Raw genomic sequence first — 24,121 nt, forward strand, 5'->3', positions numbered from 1 at the left:
ATAGTATGAGATAGTATTGATATACCTTTTTTTCATAAAATTATACATTTACCCCAGCACCACTTGTTGAAAAGACTTTCTTTTCCTCTTTAAATAGCCTGGGTACCTTTGGAAGGGAAATCAACTGACCACATATAGAGAGAGATCTATTTCTGAATTCTCTATTCTGATCTATTGACCTCCTTATCTAACTATCCTTATACCAATATCAAGTTGTCTTGAGTACTGCAGCCTAATAGTATTTTGAAATTAGGTCAAGTGAAGCCTCTAACTTTGCTCTTCTTTTACAAGATTGTTTTAACTATTTTAGATCCTTTGATTTCCCATATAAGTTTAGAATCAGCTTTCAATTTCTTTAAAAAAAACCACCCTATTGGTATTCTGGTTAATATTATATTCAATTTATACTTCAATTGAGGGAAAATTCACATCTTAATAATACTGAATTTTCAATCCATGAATATTGCACATCTTTCCATTTATTTAGGTTTTCTTAAATGTTTTCAACAGCATGTTGTAGTTTTTTAGTGTTGAACTCTTGCACATATTTTATTGTTTATTCCTGAGAATTTTGTTTTTAATGCTTTATCAATGGATCACTTCTTATTTTGTTTTTAATTATTTACTACTAACATGTAGAAATAAAATTTTTTTTAATATTGATTTTATATACTGAATTCTTCCTAAATTCACTTATTAATTGTAGTAGTTATCTTCTAAGTTCCTTAGAATTTTCTCTGTAAGCACAATTTCTCCTCTTCATGAAACAATTTTACTTATTATCTAATCTTTGTGACTTTTATTTATTTATTTTTGTCCTTTACTAGGTAGTTTCTCAAGTACAAAAGAAACGGTAAGAGCAAGCATTCTCTTATTATTCCCTATCTTAGGGAGAAAGCATTCAGTTTCACCACTAAATATGACATCAGCTGTTAATTTTTAGAAGGTATTCTTTATCAGATTGAGGAACTTCCTTTCTATTGTTAATTTGCTGAGAGTTTTAAGTCATGAATGGATGTTGAATAATGTCAAATGTTTATTCTTAATTTATTAAAATTATTTTTCTCTATATTTTCTTGACAAGGCAAACTACATTGATTGACTTTAGAATCTTAAACCTTTGCATTCCTTGGAAAACATACCTGTTCAAGATATATTCTTATATAACATATGTTGCTGGATTCTATTTGCTGATACTTTGTTAAGGATTTCTGTACCTCTTTCATGCAGGATATTAGACTGATTTTATTTGCTTGCAATATTTTTGTCTAATTTTGGTAACAGGATAATGCTGGCTTCATAGAATGATATAGAAAGTACTCCCTTCATCTCTATTTTCTGAAAGATACTGTATTAAATTGATAATATTTACTTCTTAAGTTATTAATAGACTTGACCAATGAAACTATCTTATTTATGAGAAGAACATTTTATTTTTTTATTTATGAAAATGTTTTTGATAATAAATTCACTGTATTTTAACAAATATGGAACTACTCATATATTTTTTATTTCTTCTCATGTTAGTTTAGTAAATTGCACTTTCAAGAAGTGTTTCTAGTTCATCTAAATTGTCAAATTTTACTTGTCTAAAGTTGTCCATAATATTCCTTCTCACATTGTAACAGTTCTCTCAGAAATTTTTACAGCTCTTATAAATCTGACACATCATATTGTAATAATTGCGCAGTATATTAATTTTTATATGTATTGGTTTTTATTTCCACAATTAGATTGTAGACTTCCTAAGAAAAGGGACTATTTCTGAATCTGCCTTTGACCCACACCTTACTTAAGATTAATAAAATTGGATCTGAGCCTTTAAAGGTAAATATGAGTTTGTTGGGAAGACAAAGTAAGGGATGACAGAACATCTGGGAATGACATGGGCAAAAGTGTAGAGGCATGAAAGAGGGTGATATTATAAGATGTATCAACTGTGGGAGTGTGGTTTCAGGAAAAGGTATCTAGGAAAAACCTTTGTCATAGGAGAGTATTGGCCTGAATGTGGCATGAGGTATGTGAGCCTTAGAGGAGAGGAAGAGGAAGAAAAACCTCTTATGTCCCACCTGCCCCACAATTTTGCCTAAAAGTGACTGATTGTAAATATTTTCAATAATATTTTTTTTAGCTTTTTAAAAAATCTTTATGTTGAAAGTATTACATATGTCCCTTTTTTTTCCCCATTGACCCCTTCTAGTCCACACCCTCCCCAGGCCTTCACCACCCTATTGTCTGTGTCCATGGGTTATGCATATATGCATGCAGGTTCTTTGGTTGATCTCTTCCCATCCTGGCCTTCCCTCAATAATATTATTCTTATCATCCCCTAATCCCATTCAGAAAGAAACAGATTTGATCTAGATAACCTAATCTTATTAAAATGTTAATTTGTACCTGTTACTCTTTGATCACCTAGCCTCTTTTCATGGAGATCATTGACATGGCATCAAAAAATCCTTTATAAAGCATTATAATTCTGAACATTTTTAAACAAAAACAATACCTCAAAAGTAGGATCTTGAAGAGGATGAAAAACCCCTTGGCCCTTAGACAAAGATTTGATTCTCCCCAAGAAATAACAACTGAACAAAGGGTACCAGGGGATGAAACTAGAGCCCAGAATAGTTCATAGGGTCATGATAATCTGGTGAGATCTCACCTTCCATTTCCCTTTTTCATTCTCCCTTAGCCATTTCCTGACAGTCTCTAACTTTTTAATAAGACAAACGGCCAAGCTCCACCTGAGATTTATTAAATATGTGTTATCAGAATTTTAGTGGCAAGAGCCAATCCCAGACTTCTCCTGATTCCTAAATTTTAGCCGATTAGTGATTTCTCTACTTCCTTCTTGCTCACCTGTGATTAGTGGAGCAATTGTATCATATGCTAGGAATGTTCAATAAACTAGCTGATTAGAAGCCTTTTTGAGGGCAGCCCTTAATAATTCTAAAGTAATGAAACTGGTCAAAAAGAGAAACGATTGAAGTCCCCTGGTCAGAGATTGTGTTGATGGAATCCAGCACTACAGCAAGCATCAGCGTCTAACTTGCCTTTCTTGGTGGCCCTCTGGGAGCCTGCTTCCAAGTGTGCAATGGCTGTGTGGTGGTGACAGAATAAATGGTGTTGGGAAGACTTGAGCTTCACCCAGTCGATGTAATATCTGTGTTCTAATAAGGATCCTTTCACTCGGAAGTAAGTTTTTCTCTTGTCTTCCTGGTAGGTGGCTGAAATAAATTTTACTTTTGTCAAATCTATAAAGAGGAAAAGTCAATCCCCAAGATCTAGAAGAGAGATGAAAAGACCAGGAACTAATCAACAGCAAGGCTGGAGCTAGAATGCTTTGGAATGGTATTCCCACTCTGAATCATTCGCTCCCTGCTTCCATCTTTCCCCATCACTCTTCCCCTATTGGAAAAAGTAAGGGGAGGAATGTGCCATAGTAGAAATATCCTCAACTGAGGTGTAATGTCTCTCTACCAATCAAATATTTTCTTGGTTCTGATATTTTCTTCCAACACCATGTACCAGGTGAATTACCTACCTCTGAAAAGACATCCCATTTCCACCACCAGATAATTTCAGAGTTGGCAAGTTAAAATCAATATATTTTTTAAGGTAGAGGGCATTTTATAGAGATCACTAAATCCAACTCATTTTACAGAATAGGACATTGATGCCAAGACATTGAACAATTTACCTATAGTTACACCTCTCAAAAGTACAAGAGATTTTTTTCTCCCTTTGAAAAAGCTAACCATAGAATCCACCCATTAGCCAGTCTCTAGTCTCTTCACATAAACTGAATGACAAATAAATTGTGATAGGCAACCTTGACAATGAGCTAATACTAAGATACTGAGCTGTGCTAACAACATCTGAAATCATTCATTGCATGTGAGAAGCATAATTATGAGTAATTGTTGCCATTTCCATAATTGAACACTGCAATTCTAGCAAGAGCAGGAATAGAAGCAAATGGGCTGGAGACCCCAGGGAACAGCTTTTGCATCTCTCTGCCTCCTTCAGATTGTAAATCAATGAATAAACAGAGCCTGGTATTTCCTGACAGCTAGATAGTGTATTGCTAAGATGTTATGAAGATACTCATTTCCATATTGAAAAACTAAAAGCAAATCTATAAAGGGAATAAAGTCATACATATTTTTGGAAGTAGAGACTAAAACATTAACTGATAAGATTTTGCTCTTAGTTCAAATAGGAGCATACTGATTCTTATTTTGACAGCTTTCACTTTATTACCCAATTTAACATTTCAAGGCCATTTTAAGAATGATATTTTAACCTCTGTCCTTCCTTTTGTACCTTCTTATCCCCCTTCTACCTTGGAAGTACAGAAAGAGAGGGTTTGATGATAGCATGTGATTAAGATTAAATTATAATCAGGACATTTTGTGGGGAAAAAAACTTCCCCCTTTTCTTTTTTTGTCTTTGTTTTTGTTTTCAAGGGATCCACCTTTAAACCAGCTTCAAGTATAAATTCAATTAAAGTGAAACATAACTTAAGAACCTTTGTTCCTTATTATAAAAGTTTTCATAGTAGTTTTATTTTCATAGTGAAAAATTAAGGGAACATAAAAATAAGTTTTACGAAAGCAACAAAGAATCCATTCATAATTCTACAATCTAATGATAATCACTGCTAACATTTTAGAGTATATCTTTCCAAAAGGGGTGTGAGTATGAATGCGTGTGTGCATGAGAATGTGTGTGTGTGTGTGTTGGACTGTATCCTTCGAGAAGTGTTGTGTGTATATGTGTGAGTGTGTATGTGTGTGTTCAGATGTCCTTGACAGTACTGGTGCCTGTAAGCTCTTGCCTTTTCAGTCCTGTCCCCACCTTTTCCTGACTCCCTGGGGCCAACACTGGCAACAAACCAGTAGGCACAGCTCCCACCATCTGGTAAGGCCTGGAACTCACCTTACTATGATGGTTCTCTGGTGGCCAAGATGATCCTTGGACTCCTGTGAGTATCTGGAGCCACAGCCCACATTGAGTTTGTGCAATCCATAGGTCTGGGAAACTGGATTGCCTGAGTTTCCTGATTTGTACTTTTGCTTCCCATTCAAGACCTAGAACCCTGTTTCACGCAAACTCTTGTCTGAGGCCTAACACTCAGCTAGCCCTTGCCAGTGGTCCCCTTCTTCCTAGGCCTTTGACTCTATACCCTGACCCCTTGGCTACTGTGCCCATGCGATTTTTTTTTTTTGCAGGGGGGAAGATTTTAACTCCAACAACCCACTCACCAGATCATATTCCCTATGGGAACTTAAATTTCCAGGCATCATTTTCACTGGATTTGGTCCACTTTCATCCAGATGCAATGCTAGGACAGTGCCCCTTAACTACGCAGTGCATCCTGGTCCTAGTGGTCCCTCCTTCCCCACCAGCCCCGTAGTCGGCAAACTGCGGCTCGTGAGCCACATGCGGCTCTTTGGCCCCTTGAGTGTGGCTCTTCCACAAAATACCACGGCCTGGGCGAGTCTATTTTGAAGAAGTGGCATTAGAAGAAGTTTAAGTTTAAAAAATTTGGCTCTCAAAGAAATTTCAATCGTTGTACTGTTGATATTTGGCTCTGTTGACTAATGAGTTTGCCGACCACTGCACCAGCCCACTTAAGATGTCTAGCATCTGGCTCATTGCATATTGGCAGGTTCTTTGTTTTCAAAACAAATTATTTGAGCCATTTGTTTTCCTCTTTTAGTTAAAACTGACTACTCTTTACTGAGTGCTGGGTTATTTAAACTGCACTCAGGGTAGCAGTGACAACATTTTAATTAATTGCTTAGCAATGCCATTTCAAAGCAGCAGAAATTTACATGCTTTCCAATGGATGGCTCAGTAGCACCTGACATGAATTAGCTCTCACATTATAGTTTTTCATCCTTGTCAGCAGGAACAGCAGGAAGCAAAAAGCAAACAATGGAAAAACAACCAAAGGAGAATTATTCACATCATGTTTTCTCTTTCCAGAGTGGAGAAGCAAGATGAGTGGTTTCCTTTCTTCCACTAACATTAAGATATCTGCTTTCTTTTGATGCATTTTCATCTGGATCAACAAGTGTGCTGGGCTCCATCTCCCTGCCTTCATATATCAGACAATAATCCCTCTGTGATAATAGCCTGTGGTGCTATTTTGTCCAAAGTGACATACATGGGGGATTATTTTAAAGGTAAAAAGGCACACTTGCCTAATAAACAAACTCGAACAAGCTCAAGTGGCAGGCTTATCTTCCAAAAAAGGAAACTCATCAGAAAGAACTTTTGTGGCATGCTGAGCCGTTATTCCTTAATGGCATGTTTTTCCTCAAAGAGAAATAACACTGTTTTTGAGATTTAGCTAATGAGCACATTGTATTGAGGGGCAGTGAGGGAATTGCAAACCTTGGTCAAAGGGCAGTCAGAGCTAAGTTAAAAGAGTATATGCCCATTTTCTGATTTAGCAAGTTTTTATACACAGGATGGACTCTAGCTGTAAAAAGTGTGTGTGGCTATATAGTCCCGTCTTCCCAGCAGCTTGCAGCAGTATCAAATTCCTGTCTTTGGAGATGGGGCAGGGGCTGCAAACCCAGCCCCTCCAGGGCCAGGCCAGGTGGTGAGTGGGTGAGATGAGCAGGGCAGGGCTGCTGGTTACCAGAAGGGCACATGCCTCATCTGAGGGCCAGCTGCTGCTCAGCCCTAGCCTACCAAGGCCGGGTGGCAATGCCAGCCCAGTGTTGACAGATACTCTTAGGCTTTGCAAGAGAAAGCGGAAATCTGGATAGTTATGAGAATTCTCCAGATTTTTAAATGTTGGCAATTGACTTAAAGAATTTTCCAACTCCCAGCAAGCCCAACAATAAACATGTGCAGGCCAGATGCTGCCTTCAGACTTCTAGTTTGTGAGCGGACATCTAGAGCATGGGAAGGAGGGTCGAGGGAGGGGCAGGAAGCAGGCTGGGTGAGGCCCTACAAAGGTGACCTGCACACCCTAGAGTGTGTCATCCACAGGGTGGGGGGACCCAAGGGAGCAAAGATGCACTTTGAGCATGTCAAGGCTGGTCAAAATGAGTACAGTCCTTTGTTTAAGTCATATATATATACTAGCTTTCCCGTTGCAGGAAAAATCCTGCAATAGGATTTCCTGCTGCACTCTACCCCGCCTCCGTTCTTCCCTTGTTCGCCTGCCTCACCTTCTCCTCCAGCCCGCCCGCGTTTCCCTTTGCCCCCGGCCCCGCCTCCGCTCCGCCTTTATCACCCGCCCCGCCTTCTCCTCCAGCCCGCCCGCGTTTCCCTTCGGCCCCGCCTCCACTCCGCCCTTGTCCCCCGCCCCGCCTTCTCCTCCAGCCCGCCCGTGTTTCCCTTCGGCCCCGGCCCCGCCTCCGCTCCGCCTTTATCACCCGCCCCGCCTTCTCCTCCAGCCCGCCCGCGTTTCCCTTCGGCCCCGCCTCCGCCCCGCCCTTGTCCCCCGCCCCGCCTTCTCCTCCAGCCCGCCCGTGTTTCCCTTCGGCCCCGGCCCCACCTCCGCTCCGCCTTTATCACCCACCTCACCTTCTCCTGCAGCCCGCCCGTGTTTCCCTTCGCCCCCGGCCCCGCCTCCGCCCCGCCCTTGTCCCCCGCCTCACCTTCTCCTCCAGCCCGCCCGAGTTTCCCTTCGCCCCCGGCCCCGCCTCCGCCCCGCCCTTGTCCCCCGCCTCACCTTCTCCTCCAGCCCGCCCGCGTTTCCCTTCGTCCCCGGCCACGCCTCTGCCCCGCCCTTGTCCCCCGCCTCACCTTCTCCTCCAGCCCGCCCGCGTTTCCCTTCGCCCCCGGCCCCACCTCCGCCCCACCCTTATCCTCCCCCCCGGCTTTCTTGCTTCTTCGAAGCTTTACTCCCTTCTGCAGCTCTTGACTTCTTTGGACGCTGTCTTGATATGCAAATTAGCCGCCATCTTTGTTGGGGCAATTTGCATACTCGTCCTGATTGGTTGGTGGGCGTGGCTTGGCTGGTGGGCGTGGCTTAGGTGTAGCGAAGGTGCGGTCAATTTGCATATTTGTCTATTATTAGATTAGATACTAGAGGCCTGATGCACGAAATTCATGCAAGGTGCTCGGCCCTCACAGCTGTGGTGGCTTGCCTCAGCCCTCACAGCCCCAACTTCGTCTGGAAGGACGCCTGGAAGGTCATTTGGCTGTCCGGTCTAATTAGCATATTATGTTTTTATTACTATAAATATATATATCCCCTATATAATAAAAGGCTAATATGCAAATCTACCAAATGTTGGAATGACCGGTCGCTATGATGCGCACTGACCACTATGGGACAGACACTCAACACAGGAGCTGCCCCCAGTGGTCAATGTGCTCCTTCAGGGGAAGCATCGCTCAGCCAGAAGCCCTGAGCCAGGCTCATGGCTGGCGAGCACAGTGACAGAGGTGGGAGCCTCTCCCACCTCCACAGAAGCACTAAGGATGTCCAACTGACGGCTTAGGCCTGCTCCCTTCAGGGGCCTAAGCCATCAGTTGGACATCCCCCGAGGGTTCCCAGACTGTGAGAGGGTGCAGGCCGGGCTGAGAGACCACACCCCCCCCGCGAGTGCACAAATTTCATGCACCAGGCCTCTAGTGTGTGTGTGTGTGTGTGTGTGTGTGTGTGTGTGTGTGTATTTGATATCTTAAAATGTAATATACATTTACATGTATAAATATATAAGCCCTTTAAGTCAATTAATATATACATATATACATACATTCATTTAAATGGTTTTTCATTGATTATTTAATCCTATATACAATAGCACTTACATTGTCTTGCACATAGAAAGGAGTCATTAATGCTCATTCAAAATATATTTATTGAGCACTAATATATTCCAGGATCTGTCCTGGGACCCTGAGGTAAATTAGTGCTCAGGAAAACTTTCCTGTCCTCAAGCAGGTAGAGTTCTGATGGTGGCAGTTAAATGATCAATAATGAACATAAAAAATTATATTTTGTGGTAGGAGGTAGGGAGTTCTACACAAAGAAAAGTAAGGTAGGGTAAAAGGGACTGGGATTACTGGGTGGGGTGCATCTTGCAAAATTAAATTGGGTAAATATTTATATTTTAAAAAGTCAGTCATTTGTTTTTATTAATCTAATAGTAAAGCAGGATGGGAGGCATCTATTAAGTACATTGGTAATTCCAAAAGCTGGTTTTAGTAATAACGCCTAATTCTTCCTCCAAACAAATCTTTTACCAAGGATTATGTAAAATGTATTTCGAATTTCACAGCTTTTTTGTATTATTTTGGTACCCATATACATGCCAGTCATTTGTGGGTTTTTTTGTTCAGCTATTATTAAATGAGCACCTACTATATGCAAAGTCCTAAATCAGGCACCAGACACAGAAAGGAGATACAATAAGAAAAGGCATTGGTAACATGGCATCAAGGGCAAAAGCATCTGTACAGTTACTGGCCTTTTCTCTGCCCAATGCCCCAGGAATGAGATTCCTTTAAGGTCCAACTTGGTTTCCATCATTTCTGAGAATAGTTCCATCTCTGTAGGACCCACCACTACATCTATCCATCTGCAGGGACATGGGCCACCTCCTGTGTAATTCACACCATCTCTACCATTTTTCCGTAGACCATGCTGAGTTAAATCACTGTAGACTCCCAGTGTGATCTCAGGAGCCAATGTTCTGACCCCTCTGGGATTCTCCCCTGTAACAATATAATTGGACATTCGTGTAATTTTAAATGTTCTCTAGGATGATAGGGAGTGCATGATGGTTGAGACAGGGCAGTAACAAGACCATTGGTTTTGGAGTTTAGATTTATGTGTGTGTGTCTCCCAACCCCCTCTCCCCGAAACCTCCATAATACAGTCTCTGATCAGTTGTAAGATCTAGTCCATCCAACTGCAAAATGAGGTAAATATATATGTCCACATTTCACAGGAGTCTTGTGGGAATTTAATGACTTGCTATATGGAAGAGCCCTCTGTAAACAGTAAAGTGCTAATAATAATAATAATAAAAGTTTATATGTATGGAGCTTTTATCACATGTCAAGCATGGTTTAACTTTATGTATATCAATTCAGTTAATGCCCACAACAGTGTATTAGGTAGGTGGTATTATTATACCCATTTTCAAGATGAGGAAGCCCAGGAGGTCTGATGACTTGCCTAAGTTCACAGGCTACTAAATGGCACAGCCAGGAATCCACCCAAGCTCTCTGACTCCAAAAATGAAGTGTTTAACCTCACTTGTAAATACTGCTACACAACTTACAGAAGCACGTTCCATTCCATAATATTCATCATCAACAATATGCAAAGCACCGTGCTAATTAGTATGAGGATTATATAGATTACAAGAAAACATCCTGTCTTCCAGAAGCTAACAAATTAGTAGGAGAACCAGAACTATCCAGTTTGTCCTGAAGTCCTTAAAATCACTCCCACAAATACCACCCATCTATCCCTGTACTTTGTTTTGACTAAAATTGCTTACTGTCAGTAAAACACAGAAAGGAGGACAGTAAGAGAAGGCATTGGTAACATGGCATCAAGGACAAAAACATCTGTACAGTTACTAGCCTAGGTCAGAGGAAGAGATTCTACCCACACATGAGAGGGCACAACCAAACTCAGGAGTATAGGGGTTCTCAGGAGCAGAGAGGATGTGGTGGGTGGTGATAGCTTGGACTTAACTCCTCCACCACCAGCGGCTGCTCTAGGGATATCCTTTCAATTGGAGACATAGATAGACAGCCCCTGTTCTCAATGTCACAACCTCCTAAGACTAAGTGATGTCAAGGAGTAAAACATACTCAAGAGAGATAGTACGCTATAAAGAGAGATAAGGGGAGGGTGTAGGAAAACCTTCACAGATTTGTGTTTACATCATAGCTCAGCAGTGCCTCACCCCCCACGCCCCAAGCACTCTGCTCCAAGATGTCGGGAGGCCTTTGCTGTTCTTTTTGAGGTGAGGCAAGTGCTGACTGGAGGCCTCCAGGGATGCATAAGATTCATTCCCCATAAAATAATCAAGGACTCGTCTTTGAATTTATTAAAGCACCAATGCATTTCTTTTTGTTTGTTTGTTCCATTTTATTTCTGAACAGCCCCAATGAGAGTTCCAGTTTGGTTGGTACCCTTCAGTAATTTGCTACTTAACTCCGTCCACAATCCAAATTCTTTAAAATGCAAATACTAATTTTTATCATTTTCCACATATCACAATGAGGAATTTTTAAAAATCAATTGGACATGAATAACTTGCATTTTTATGAAAATACATTCAGTCCACGAAGAACACTGTACATTTTAATAGATAATATTTGCATTTCTAATTTTAATTGACTTCTTTGTAATCCAGAAAGCATATTTTTGAAACACTTTCGTCTACCACAAAACAACAACAAAAAGTACCAGAAATTGCTGAAACCGGTTTAGCTCAGTGGATAGAGCGTCTGCCTGCGGACTCAAGGGTCCCGGGTTCGATTCCGGTCAAGGGCATGTACCTTGGTTGCGGGCACATCCCCAGTAGGGGATGTGCAAGAGGCAGCTAATCGATGTTTCTAACTCTATCCCTCTCTCTTCCTCTCTGTAAAAAATCAATAAAATATAAAAAAAAAAAAGTACCAGAAATTTATAAACAGCACATATTTTTTGAAGGGCTAGAATAATTCCTGTCACTAAACTAAACAAATAATATAAACTAAAATGTTTTTCTTGTACTGATACCTATAATGTGGTGGTATACCTGATGCTTCATGTTTAATAAAGTACTTTCTACTCTCACACACAGTACCTCTCCCCTGAGCCACATGTGAGGTAGAGCAGGTATTATCATTATCATTCCCACTTTATGGATGAGGAAAATGAAGCTCAGAGAGATTCTATATGTCCATAATCACAAAAAGCCGTCACATAGCCTGGATTCAATCTTGATGGAGGATAATGCACTATACTACTGCTCGGCAAATACTCTTATTTTAATTTTTCCTTTACTCCTAATAATCTGCCTGAAGTGAAACAACCCCCCTCATGATTCCAGTTTCATTCCTCCTCCACTTACCAAAAACTGAAGTGCTTCTCGGTGTATCACAGCATAAAAGATTAATTGGAAAATGTTTTCTTTTTTTAATGTTTTTATGATTGGTGTCAATTTTTGTTATTGTTTTTAATCTGGAAAAAAAAACAACCTAAAACTCCTGAGTGTATTTTAAATGAGTCCACTTATGGCTGCTTACTTTTGCTCTCAGGTAATTAAAACAATGCAACAATACCAGGATCACTTAGAGTTGATGCTCCATTTCTTCATCTTAAAAGTCAGAGAGGTAAGAAAGGACCACATGATAGAGGTGAGTCCTCAGTGAATTATATTCTGCGAATTTTCTATGTATTACAAAAGTGGGATATTCAAGAACCCAAACTGTAAGTCTATTTAGCACCTACCCTGAATATTCACTTCACAACCAAATATCTTGGATGTACATATAGAATAAGAAAAATAAAAATTCAAAACCACACCACCTTAATGGAGAATGTGGACTAATGGATGGGAAGCAGAATATGTGAGAGAACACTAAATGAGTTCTGTGTGACAAAGTAGAGAACCCCAAGTAGCAACCTGATTAGTTTTTCAAGAATATACATCTTCCTAGTCACAGAGGAAAGAAGAGATGAAAGGGAGATGAGGTAGATATGTCTGATGGTGTGGCTTTACTCAGGACTCCAGATTGACTTGTGAGCCACTGAAGGCAGCTCTTCCTCAGGAGGATTTCTAAATTAACACATTGGTCCTCACTCTGGAGCTTAAGATTCAGCAGTCATTAAGTTTCCAGCACAATAGAAATCCTCCCCTTCTTAAACATAGTGCTTTAGCCTGGCCAGCAGCGCTCAGTGGTTGAGCTTCAATTATGAACCAGGAGGTCATGGTTCAATTCCAGGTCAGGGCACATGCCTGGGTTGTGGGCTCAATTCCCAGAAGGGGACATGCAGGAGGAGCCAATCAATGTTTCTCTCTCCTCTCCCTCTAAAAAAATCAATGCAAACATATTAAGAAAAAAACTTAAAAAATAAAAGATGTCCATTTTGGTTGGCAGCCACACCATGATATATTAATGATGCAGGAAGTTCTGTTTGGTAGATAGTTACCATAAATATTCCAAAGACAATTACATAAGTTTCTTGCCTTTGTTGCAAACATACTCTTCCAACTGAGAGGTGGAGTTTATTTTTCCTCTTCTTGACTCTAGACTGCCTTGCAACTACTTTGACTAAAAGAAATACAGTAGAAGTAATATTCTGATACTTTTGAGCCGAGACCGTAAGAAGACTGACTGCTTCTACTTCCTTTCTCTTTGAATGCTTCCTCTTGGAACTCAGCCACCAACCAGCGAGGAAGCCCAAGCAGCTGCATAGAGAGGCTACATGGAGAAGAACCAAGGCCCTTCGCCAACAGCTCCAACTGAACTCCCATCTGGCAGCCAGAAACAACTCCCAGACATACGAGTGAGGCCTTTTGACCTTCAAGCGTTCCTAGTACCCCAGCTAACATTGCACAAAGCAGAATTGCCCATTCAACCAGAATGAGGAAAGAATATAAAGTAAGGGCAGAGTAAAAAGCAAGTTGAACACTGCAATTTCAAATACAGTAATGAAGGGATACCTCATGAGAATGTAACATGAGGGAGTGAAATGGGTTGATATCTGGAGGAAGAGGTCCTAGGCAGAGGAAATGGCCAGTGAAAAGGCCTAATCCAGGAATGCCTATCATATTTGAGAAAAATCCAAGAATCCAGTCTAGTTTGCAACAAGGGAAAGAGTGATAGAACAAGCGATCCAAGAGGTAACAGGGGTTTATAATTGTTGGGGCTTTGGTGGGTTAAATGGTAGACCCCCAAACTATATGCCCACATCTTAACCCCTTAGGTCCTGTAAATGTGACCTTATATGGAAAAAGAGACTTTGCCTATGCAAATAAATTAATAATCTCAAGATGAGCTCATCCTAGATTATCTTCATGGGCTTACATACAATAATACGTATTGTTATAAGAGAGAGAAGAGAAGAAGGCCACGCAAAAAACAGAAGCAGAGACTGGAGTGATACAGCCACAAGCCAAGGAACATTTATAGCCACCAGAAGCTGGAAGAGACAGGAAAGGATTCTCCCCTAAGGCCTTCAGAGAGAGTGTACCCTGATTTCATACTTCCAGCCCTCAAAGCAATGAAAGACTAAATTTCTGTTGTTTTTAGCCATCAAGTTTGTGGTACTTTGCTACAGCTGCCCTAGGGAACTAAATAGTCTTTCTGGGACATTGTAATGACTTTATTTTTTAATTGGGGGGATGGGGGAGCCATTGCAGGGTTAAAGCAGAGAAGCAATATGATCCAATTTACATTTTTAAAGATTATGGACTCCTAAGCTGAGAATAAATTATAAAGCCCTGAGCGTAGAAGTCAGGAGACCAGTTGGGGGGCTATTACAAGCAACAGGAAATGATAACACAAGCCAGTACTGCAACAGTGTTGGAGACAAGGAGTGGTAGATTATAGTTATATTTTCCAGGTGGAGAGAATAGAATGTCTAGATAGATTGGACCTAGAGTATGAGAGAAAGTGAAGAACAAAGAATGACTCCGTGTGGAAAAACGTAGTTGTCATTGACTAAGATGGGAAAGGTTGAAGGGAAGAAACCCAAGGGAAGGCCATTTAGGGCATGTTGAATTTGAGGTGTCTATTAAATATCTAAGTGAAGATGTTAGGCACCCAATGTATGTATGCTGATAGCATTCAGTTGTGTATGACCCAGAAATATTAATTAGGGTATGTCAGCCTACAGATGATATTCAAAACCATAGAACTGGGTGAGATCAAACAAATGAGTGAATACAAAGAAGAGAAGAGGACTAACAACAGAACCTGAAATATGCTAGCATTAGGAGAAACGGGAAGTAGAAAAAAAGGAGGCCAAGAAGGATTAGTTAATAAAACAAGAAGAAATCCCCCCCAAATGTGGTATCTTGGAAGTTAAGTGAAGAAAGTATGTCAAAGAAGGAGTGACTAACCTATGTCAAACAAATGATTGGGACAAGTTAGACAAGGACTGAGGATTGTTCAGTGGACTTAGCAGCAGTGAAGGTACATTTGATGTTTGTGGTGATAAATTTAAGATGATAAAGGTCACTAGTGACTTTTACAAGAACATTCCTGGTGAAATTTTAAGGACATAATCCTGATTGAAGTTGGCTTAAGAGGGAATGAGGGAGGATGATTTGGAGATGGCATGGAAAAGTCTTTAGGGGAATTTTAGCACAGAGGGGACCAAAGAAATGAGATGGTAACTGGCAAGGAAATGAGGCTAAAAAAATGATTTCTGAAATTGCAAGGAAAAGAGAATGTATGTATGCTGATAGTATTCATTGGAAGAGCAAAAACAATTTTTAAAAGACAATGTAGAATTGCTGAAGCAATGTCCAATGAGATTGGACCCAGTGCAAGGGTAAAGGGATTGGCACAGCGGGTTCTCCTTAGACACAGACTAGAAGGCAGAGGATGTGGATGCTGGTGGGTGGGTAGGCAGGGGATGTATTCTGGGGATGTTCTCTTCTGTCCACTTCAATATGCTCCATGAAGCAGGAAGTGAAAGTCAAGATGGGACAGAAGGTGTTGGAGGTTGGAGCAGAGAGGCGATGGTATGAAATAAATGTCCAGGAAATTGGGCGAGTGAATAGCTAGCAAAGTATAGAATGATTGTCCAGCAGCAGTAAAGGTACATTTGGTAAATTTAAGATGAAAACAGTCAACACTAGTGGAGTGTTTTTACCAGCCAAGTTCAGCTGCAAAGAAGCAGGCACAGAGCAGGCTGACTCTTGGATTTAACCAGGGTTCCAAGTTTGCTATGAGTTCTAGAAAACAAGAGAGGTAAACTGTGGCCCAGGATGCACACAAGGTAGTGACATAATGATTGACCCTGGAATTTAGGCTGGTAAGAGAGGGAGAGAGGCCATGGAGGGGATGAAGGATGGTGAGGGGTGGTGGGGCCAATGGCTAGAAGGCCAGGGCACTGAGTAGGAGTTGAAGGACGATGGAAGTACCAGAGGGAATAAGCTGAAAATGAAAAGAAACCCCAAAGAATCTTAATGTTATAAATACTGAAAACCAGAACAAACCAGGGGCACAAGTCCTCCCACTGGTCTTAGAATCATGCTAGAAGAGAACCTTTGAGATGGACCAACAACTTCCTAATCCATTATTTCCTATACCAAAAATTCACTTTACAGACTTTAAAAGCTATTTATTTGTTCAACTTTACAGAAAAACAGGAAGGCTAAATTTTTTTCCAAGCGAATTTGCAACTGCCCCATCTTCAGAGGTAATTCTCATCTCATTTATAACACACTTTCACTTCAAAATTAATTGTAGAACATGTAGATGCCTCTTCCTACACCAGAAACTATGTTTCTAATACCCCTTCCCACAGTTCATAATCTTTGGTTATTTTCATTCTCTTATTCTTCCTTATCACTCATCTCTCTCTCTCTTTCCTTTTTGTTGAATTTATTGTGGTGTCACTGGTTAACAAAATTATACATGTTTTAAGTGCACAATTCCACAGCCATCAACTGTGCACTGCATATTATGTGTTCACCACCCCAAGTCAAGACTCCTTCCATTACCATTTAATCCCCACTATACCCTCCTCCACTCCCTCTCTCCCCACCACCTCCCAACAATCACCACACTGTTGTCTGCGTCCATAAGTTTTATTCTTTTTTTCTCAATCCCCTCACTCCCCCACCTCACTCATCTCTCTGAAAATTAAAATATTATGCCTAAACCTGAATATAACATAAAAGCCTCACCAATGCCAAGAATAGAGGGAGGACTACCTTGGAATCCTTGCCCATCATTTAATTACCCAGAGTCATGTCAGTATTGGGTTCAGTGTTTTTCAGGATATACACACCTACCTTCTGAGTCAGTGCCAAAAGGAAAACATGGACTCACTGAGCCACCTTGCACCTGAAGATAGCTCCTGGGGGAGTTATGCAAAAATAAACAGCAACCCCAGGCAACTAGGCCTGATTATATTTTTATTAACACAGTAACTCTTTTACCCAAGCAATATCCCAAATTGGATAATTACCTCCCACATTGCCTTCCTCTTGGCTTTGGAGCTAAACACCAGGCTCTTTCTCAATTAGCGTTCTGAGCTTTGAATCAAGTTTCTTATGTGCTGTTACCCAGCTGCTACACAACTACCCAGATGTTGCATGAAGCCCTTCCTAAATATTGCTCTTTAGGCACATTCAGAATCCTCTAGGAAAATAGATAACATTAGTATATGATTTTATTGACAATAATCAATATTCACCACTTAAAATGGTTTTTAAAAAAACAATTAGAAATAAGTCAAGTAAGCAAAGTTTTATTCTACCTGTGAAATTTTAAACTACTGATGTGACTGGGGTAAATGATCATCAGGTAATAAAATGTGTTTCAAGTTAACTGAGCAGCAGTCTCACTCAGTAATATGTTATTACCAAGTACAGATAATTTAATGGTAAATATGAAATAAAGTATATTGGGGGGAGGGGAAATCTGCTTGCGTTTTGCATTTAAGTGTTTTCATATTTAAATGGAAACCAAAAAAGCAGAAATATTCTGAAATAAAAACTGAACTGGAATTTCCATTTTCCATCCACATCATAAATGAGATCATTCCACTTTAGAATAAGTGCACTCAGACAGAAACTGTGGCTGGGACCCCAGGAACTGAAAACTATCCTATACTGGCTTCTGAAGGATGCATATCACACACACACACACACACGCGCGCACACACACACACACACACACACACACACACAGGATTTACAGCTCTACCAGAAGTCACATATCCTATGGCTAAGTCTATAAAATGTATGACTAATTACTAAAGTAGCCTCAAGCAGAGGTAGCAGAAAGCACTGCTCCTTTTACTAGTCTACCACTTTGGAAATAAACTCCATTCAATGAGGAAGGTGACAACATATGATGCTTTGACAACATCAAAAACAATATTTAAGAATTTACAAATCCTCTGGCACATGGTTCCATATCCCCAAAAGGATTCACATCTAAATCCTGTTCTCTAAATCTGAATTCAGAGGGCCACCAAGCAGCCCCGGTGGCATCTGCATGGGGCTCACATTTGTGCAGCTTTGTCTTTGCAAGTAACCAACCTTCTTCGTTGACCTTTCACCTTTGAGAGATGTGTTATCAACTCACCTCTTCTAAGGGAGCACTTTCCAAGAGTACCAACTTGCAGAGGAATTAGCAGATGGGGAGGCAGGTTGAGGTACAGAGGTGGATGGCACTGCTGTGCAAATGAAAGAATCAAAGGGAACTTAAAGGAGAAATGAAGTAGAACTTATTAAGGGGCATGGTTTGCATTGAGGACTGGACCCTACAGGATGTGAATGTGTGTGTGCTGTAGAGACAGCCAGCTCCCATCTGGCACACACTGGCCCTCTCTGCATCATGGTCATTGGTGCCTGTTAGCAAAGCCTGAATCTCCGGGCTCCCTGGTAATGACCAGCCTGCATTCCACTGCCCTGAGCACAGCTAAGGCTGCACGTAGCCTGTGAATCATTCGCTCATTCCCAAAGTCATCCAAAGTTTGAAAGAGGAGAAATATTGCCATGATATTTACACCACATAGAGCACACTTTTCCTTTCTTCAGAATAGTATAAAAATAAAGAAAATGTTTTGGGATAAACCAAAGGAAATGTGTCTGAGGGAGACTGAGGAAGTAAAAAGAGAGGGAATTCCCCATTACAGGTCTTAAGTTGAAGGGAAGGGGGAGCATGGAGGGAGAGAGAGAGAAAAATTAGTGTTTAAGAGAAAAAAATGAATTAAATGAAAGGAATGCTAGGTAACTTGGGAAATTATTTCTTCAAATTCTTAGGTTTTCTTGTAGCATTTCCTGTCAGCTGTCTGGCTATCTACCAGAGAAAAGAAAAATCTCCCAATATGGTTCCTGTGGGAATTTGAATTATAAGTCTGAAAAAATAACAATGGTCCACAGACCAGAGAAGGAAATGGTAAAATTTCTAAATGACTAGACTGGAAAGATCAAGAATGCCACATGTTGTGTTTTTCCACTTTTCTGTGTGGCAATGCACAGGATATTTATCTGCTGTGAAGTCCTCACAATGAATGGAAATGAAGTAGCATCATCCTCCAGTGAAATTACACATCTATTAAATATTTGCTTCATCTCTAACAATGCGTATTCAGTAACATGAGGGAGTTCAGGATTTGTGTTCTCCAATCAGCCAGACTACATTTCAATCCAAGCTCCTCTCTATCTCTGTGACCCTGGCAAGTGATTCAAACACCCTGAGCTTGTTTCCTCATCTAGAAAATAGGAACAATAACACAAAGTTGCATGGATTAAGTTCATTGAATAGTACCTGACACATAGTAAGTACACAATACATGTTAGCAATTGTTATGACTATAATTATCACATCAGTAATAGTTATTTCCAGATATAATAAGAATCTTTTGTATTTTCAAATCAATTTTCCTAAATTCAGGGGGAAATTGATCATACTTATGATATGACAAAAAACTTCATAAAAATACTCATCAGATATTTTATTTTTATTTCTCAATACACACACATATAAATTGAATTATATATTGGCTAATTATGCAAAATATATTATAAATATATCAAATATGCAGTGTATTTTATATCTTTAATTGTACTTATAATTTTAATTTTATATTGCCAACCTGTAGATTCTAGCAGAGATGACTTACAGAGCTGAAGTTAAATACAGCTCTGGTTTCTTGATATTTCATTAAAAATTAGGGAACAAAGGCCAGTGGAATCTATTGCTTTGCCTGGCAAACATTAGGCAATCTCATGAGTGACTGAATGAATGAATGAATATTAGTTGTCTCAGTCTGTTTTCAGGCTATCCTTCTGTTAATATCATTTTCCTCCATACCATTTTTTCAACTTCCTTTTCGTATACTGGCTCACACAAAGCCTAAGAATTGATCACAAGACAAATATTATACTTAAAAAAACACAGAGGCTGCTCTGGCCAGTGTGGCTCAATTGTTTGGGCATTGTCCCATGCAACAAAACGTTGCCAGTTTGATTCCAGGCCAGGGCTCATGCCAGGGTTGTGGGCTTGATCCCTTGTGGGGGGCGAGAGGAGGCAGCTGATTGATGTGTTCCTCTCACATCAATGTTTCACTCTCCCTCACTTCTTCTCTGTCTAAAAATCAATTTTAAAATATTTTTTAAAATTAAAACACACACACACACACACACACACATATACACACACACACTGTACACACACAGAGGCTTCCAGTCAAGATGACAGCATAGGTAAATGTGATAATTGCCTCTTTCCACAACCACATAAAAAAATACAACTAAATTACCAAATAACTATCATTCAGAACTGCCTGAAATCCAGCTGAATTAAAGTCCTATAACTATGAATTTAAAGAAGAAGCCACATTGAGCCTGGTAGGAGGTATGGAGACTCAAAACGGGCTGGTCCCACATCCACATGTGGTGGATAAAAATTGGGAGAGCTATCTTGGCTGCAGAGGTTTCCACCCTGAAAAGTGAGGGGTCCCAGCTCCACACCAGGCACCACAGCCCAGGATTCCAATGACAGGAAGAGAAGTTCCCATAACTTGTGGCTGTAAAAACCAGCAGGGATTATAGCTGAGTGAGACCGAGGGCTGCTGGAGTCCCAGGCAGTTCCTCTTAATGCACCCACTCACAGACTTACTCAGACTCACTCCCTCTGAGATCCAGCCCTGGGGCAACAGCTTGAAAGGCACCAGGAATATATGGAGAGGAACTGAAGTGTCTGACATCAGAGGGAGAGCTAGAGGGCAGCTTTCTCCCAGACAGAAGTGTTGGCAGAGGTCATTGTTCCTTTTCTGAGCCCTTCCCCCACAGAGCTGGGAGGTGGGCATCATAGCTGAGTCTCCATCTACCTGGTTCACACTCTTCATCCCATCCTGGTGATTTCCTGAGACCCCACCCCACCAACTTGTTGGCCACCCAAGGTATTTCCAGTGGCTTTTCTATGTGAATGGCCTGTCTTGGCTAATGCTTCAGACTTTCCTAAAATCTTTCATACAAGTAGTATTTGGCCTCGTATGCCCCATACCTCTCCCTAAGTAGACCCAGACCTAGCACTAGCTGACCATGGTTCCCAGCTTGGTCTCTCCTTGGCATTTCCAGGCGTAGTACAAGTAGCAGCCATCTGCAGATAGCTTTACAGTTCATGCTCGGTGCCCCTAGGCAAAACACAGGTGGTGGCTGACTTTGGCCTGCACCTCCTGGGAGGCCCCAAGCCCATGCACACAGTGGACAGCTTTAGACCATGTCAAAGCACCTCCACAAGCAACATACTCAATTGGCAGACTCAGCAGGCACTAGAGCCCTGCTAAAGTAAATTCTGCTCTGTGAGGTGGGTCCCTGCATAGCTGATCCTCCACCATAGTCACTGCCAGTCCTTGCAGCTAATTGGCCTGGGGGTAAATCCTTCCCATTGATGTGCCAACAGCAATCAAGGCTCAACTACAATAGGATGGGCACAGCCCACACAAGGGGGCTAATCTGGAGTTCCCAGCTTGGGTGAATGGAGAGACTGTGCCACTGGGCCCTATAGGACACCTACTACATTAGGCCACTTTGTATTTGGAAACAACACAGGAAAGCTGCAAAAGTGAGGATACAGAGAAACATGGCCCAAATGAAAGATAGAACAAAACTCCAGAAAAAGAACTAAGAAAAATGGAGACAAGAAATCTGCTAGGTACAGAGTTCAAAACGCTGATTATAAGGATGTGCAGTGAACTTATTGAGAATTTCCACCATAAAAAAAGACATGGAAACAAAAAAAGAACCAGTCAGAAATGAAGGATACACTAACTGAAATGAAGTATAATTTACATGGAATCAACAGTACAGTAGATGAAGCCAATAACCAAATCAGCTATTTGGAACACAAGGAAGCAAAAAAACAAACAAACAAACAAAAAACCACGCAATCAGAACAGCACAAAGAAAAAAGAACCCAAAAAGATGAAGAGTGTAAGGCGCCTCTGGGACAACTTCAAGCATTATGGGGGTGCACAGAAGGAGAAGAGAGAGAGCCAGAAATTGAAAACCTACTTGAAGAAATAATGACATTAAAATTCCCTAACCTGGTGAAGGAAATAGACATATAAGTCCAAGAAGCAGAGAGAATTTCAAACCAGATGAACCCAAAGAGGCCCACACCAAGATACATTGTAATTAAAATGCAAAAGGTTAAAGACAAAGAGAGACTCAAAAGCAGCAAGAGAAAAGCAGTTAGTTACTTACAAGGGAGCTCCCATAAGACAGTCAGCTGATTTCTCAACAGAAACTTTGCAGGCCAGAAGGAAATGCCAAGAGATATTCAAAGTGATGAAAAGCAAGGAGCTACAACCAAGATTACTCTACCCAGCAAAGGTATCATTTAGAATTGAAGGACAGATAAAGAGCTTCCCAGATAAGAAAAAGCTGGAGTTCACCACCACTAAACCAGTATTACATGAAATGTTAAAGGGTCTTCTTTAAGAAGAAGAAAAGAATAAGAAGATAAAAAATATGAACAATAATATGGTAATAAATACATATCTATCAACAATTTAATCTAAAAACAAACAAAATAAATGAACAAACAGAACAAAAACAGACTCATAGATACAGAGAACATTTTGATGGTTGCCAGATGGGAAGGGGGTATGGAGGATGAGTAGAAAAGGTGAAGGGATTAAGAAGCACAAATTCATTTTTACAGATCAGTCATATGGTTATAAGCTACAGCATAGGGAATATAGTCAATAATCCTACCTAATAATAGACAAATATGCAAATTGACTGTGCCTTCGCTATGCCCAAGCCACGCCCACCAGCCAATCAGGGCGAGTATGCAAATTACCCCAACCAAGATGGCGTTTAATTTGCATATCAAGACAGTGTAGAAAGAAGCCAAGAGCTGCAAAAGGGAGCAAAGCTGCAGAGAAGCAAGCAAGCAGGGCAGAGGAGAATGGAGGAGTGCAGGCGGGGCTGGGGGAGAAGGAAGGAGAGCAGGCGGGCTGGCGGAGAAGGGAGGAAAGCAGGCGGGACGGAGGAGAAGGGAATAATGCAGGCGGGGCGGGGTAGAGTGCAGCAGGAAGCCCTATTGCAGGAAACTTCCTGCAACGGGAATGCTAGTATTCTAATAACTATGTATATTGTCAGATGGGTACAAGATTTATCAGATGGTCACTTAGTAAGTTTTATAATTTCTAATGACTGCGCTGTACACCTGAAACTCACATAACATTGTAGGTCAACTATAATTGAAAAATAAAACATGATTTTAAAAAATAAATAAACAAACAAACAAATACATAGTCACATGCCATACATTATGCTTGTCATAATTTTCTCCGATGCCTCTTTTTTTTTTTTTTTTTTTTTCAAAAACCACCTCAATTCTCTCACAGAGTTACCTTGAATAATTTCCTACCTACCATAACCAGAATCAGTATATCTTCCCCACCCTGGAATAGAGGCTGAAATAAATGTGAAACGACATCATGTAATAGTCACTCTATCCATCTGTTTTCTTAGGAATTAGGCTCCAACAGGTCTGAGACCATGTCTTCTGAAAATCGTGGATGCCCAATAAATATGATTTGAAACTGTCTTGCTGGAAGGATGAAGGCTCTCTATGTGAGTATCCTTATTCTAGGTTACCACGGCCTGAATGGTGCTTATTCCTCATTATATTTCCACTTGCTCTGTTTCTTGGTTTTCTTCCAGACTCCAGTCAAGGCCAGAAAGTCTACCCTTTACTCAGCTAATGGTGTCTCCTCCTTTCTTCTTCTTGCCTGCTATTAAATAGAGCTTTATATAGTACCCAGACTGTCAGCTCTCTCAGATGAATTACTTTTTCTGAAAATAAAATAAAATAAAATGATTCATGGTCTTGACCCTTGGGGCTGGAAAGTAATGTCTCATTGAGTGAAAAGGCAGCATAAAACTTTAGAAAAACTGCAATTTATGTTTCAGCTCTTACCTGCTAA

The 24,121-nt window shown here is 40.6% G+C and overlaps 1 long non-coding RNA gene across 1 annotated transcript; it reads left to right on the forward strand.

The window, feature by feature from the left end:
- The first annotated feature begins 1,787 nt into the window (after positions 1-1,787).
- Positions 1,788-24,052, forward strand: LOC114235041 (uncharacterized). Its single transcript, XR_003621242.2, has 6 exons — positions 1,788-1,827; positions 12,244-12,318; positions 13,370-13,590; positions 16,303-16,360; positions 23,667-23,768; positions 23,859-24,052. It is a non-coding gene; the product is annotated as an uncharacterized LOC114235041 (long non-coding RNA).
- The last annotated feature ends 69 nt before the right edge of the window (positions 24,053-24,121 follow it).

The sequence above is a fragment of the Eptesicus fuscus genome, chromosome 10, assembly GCF_027574615.1.
Source record: "Eptesicus fuscus isolate TK198812 chromosome 10, DD_ASM_mEF_20220401, whole genome shotgun sequence".
NCBI lineage: Eukaryota > Metazoa > Chordata > Mammalia > Chiroptera > Vespertilionidae > Eptesicus > Eptesicus fuscus.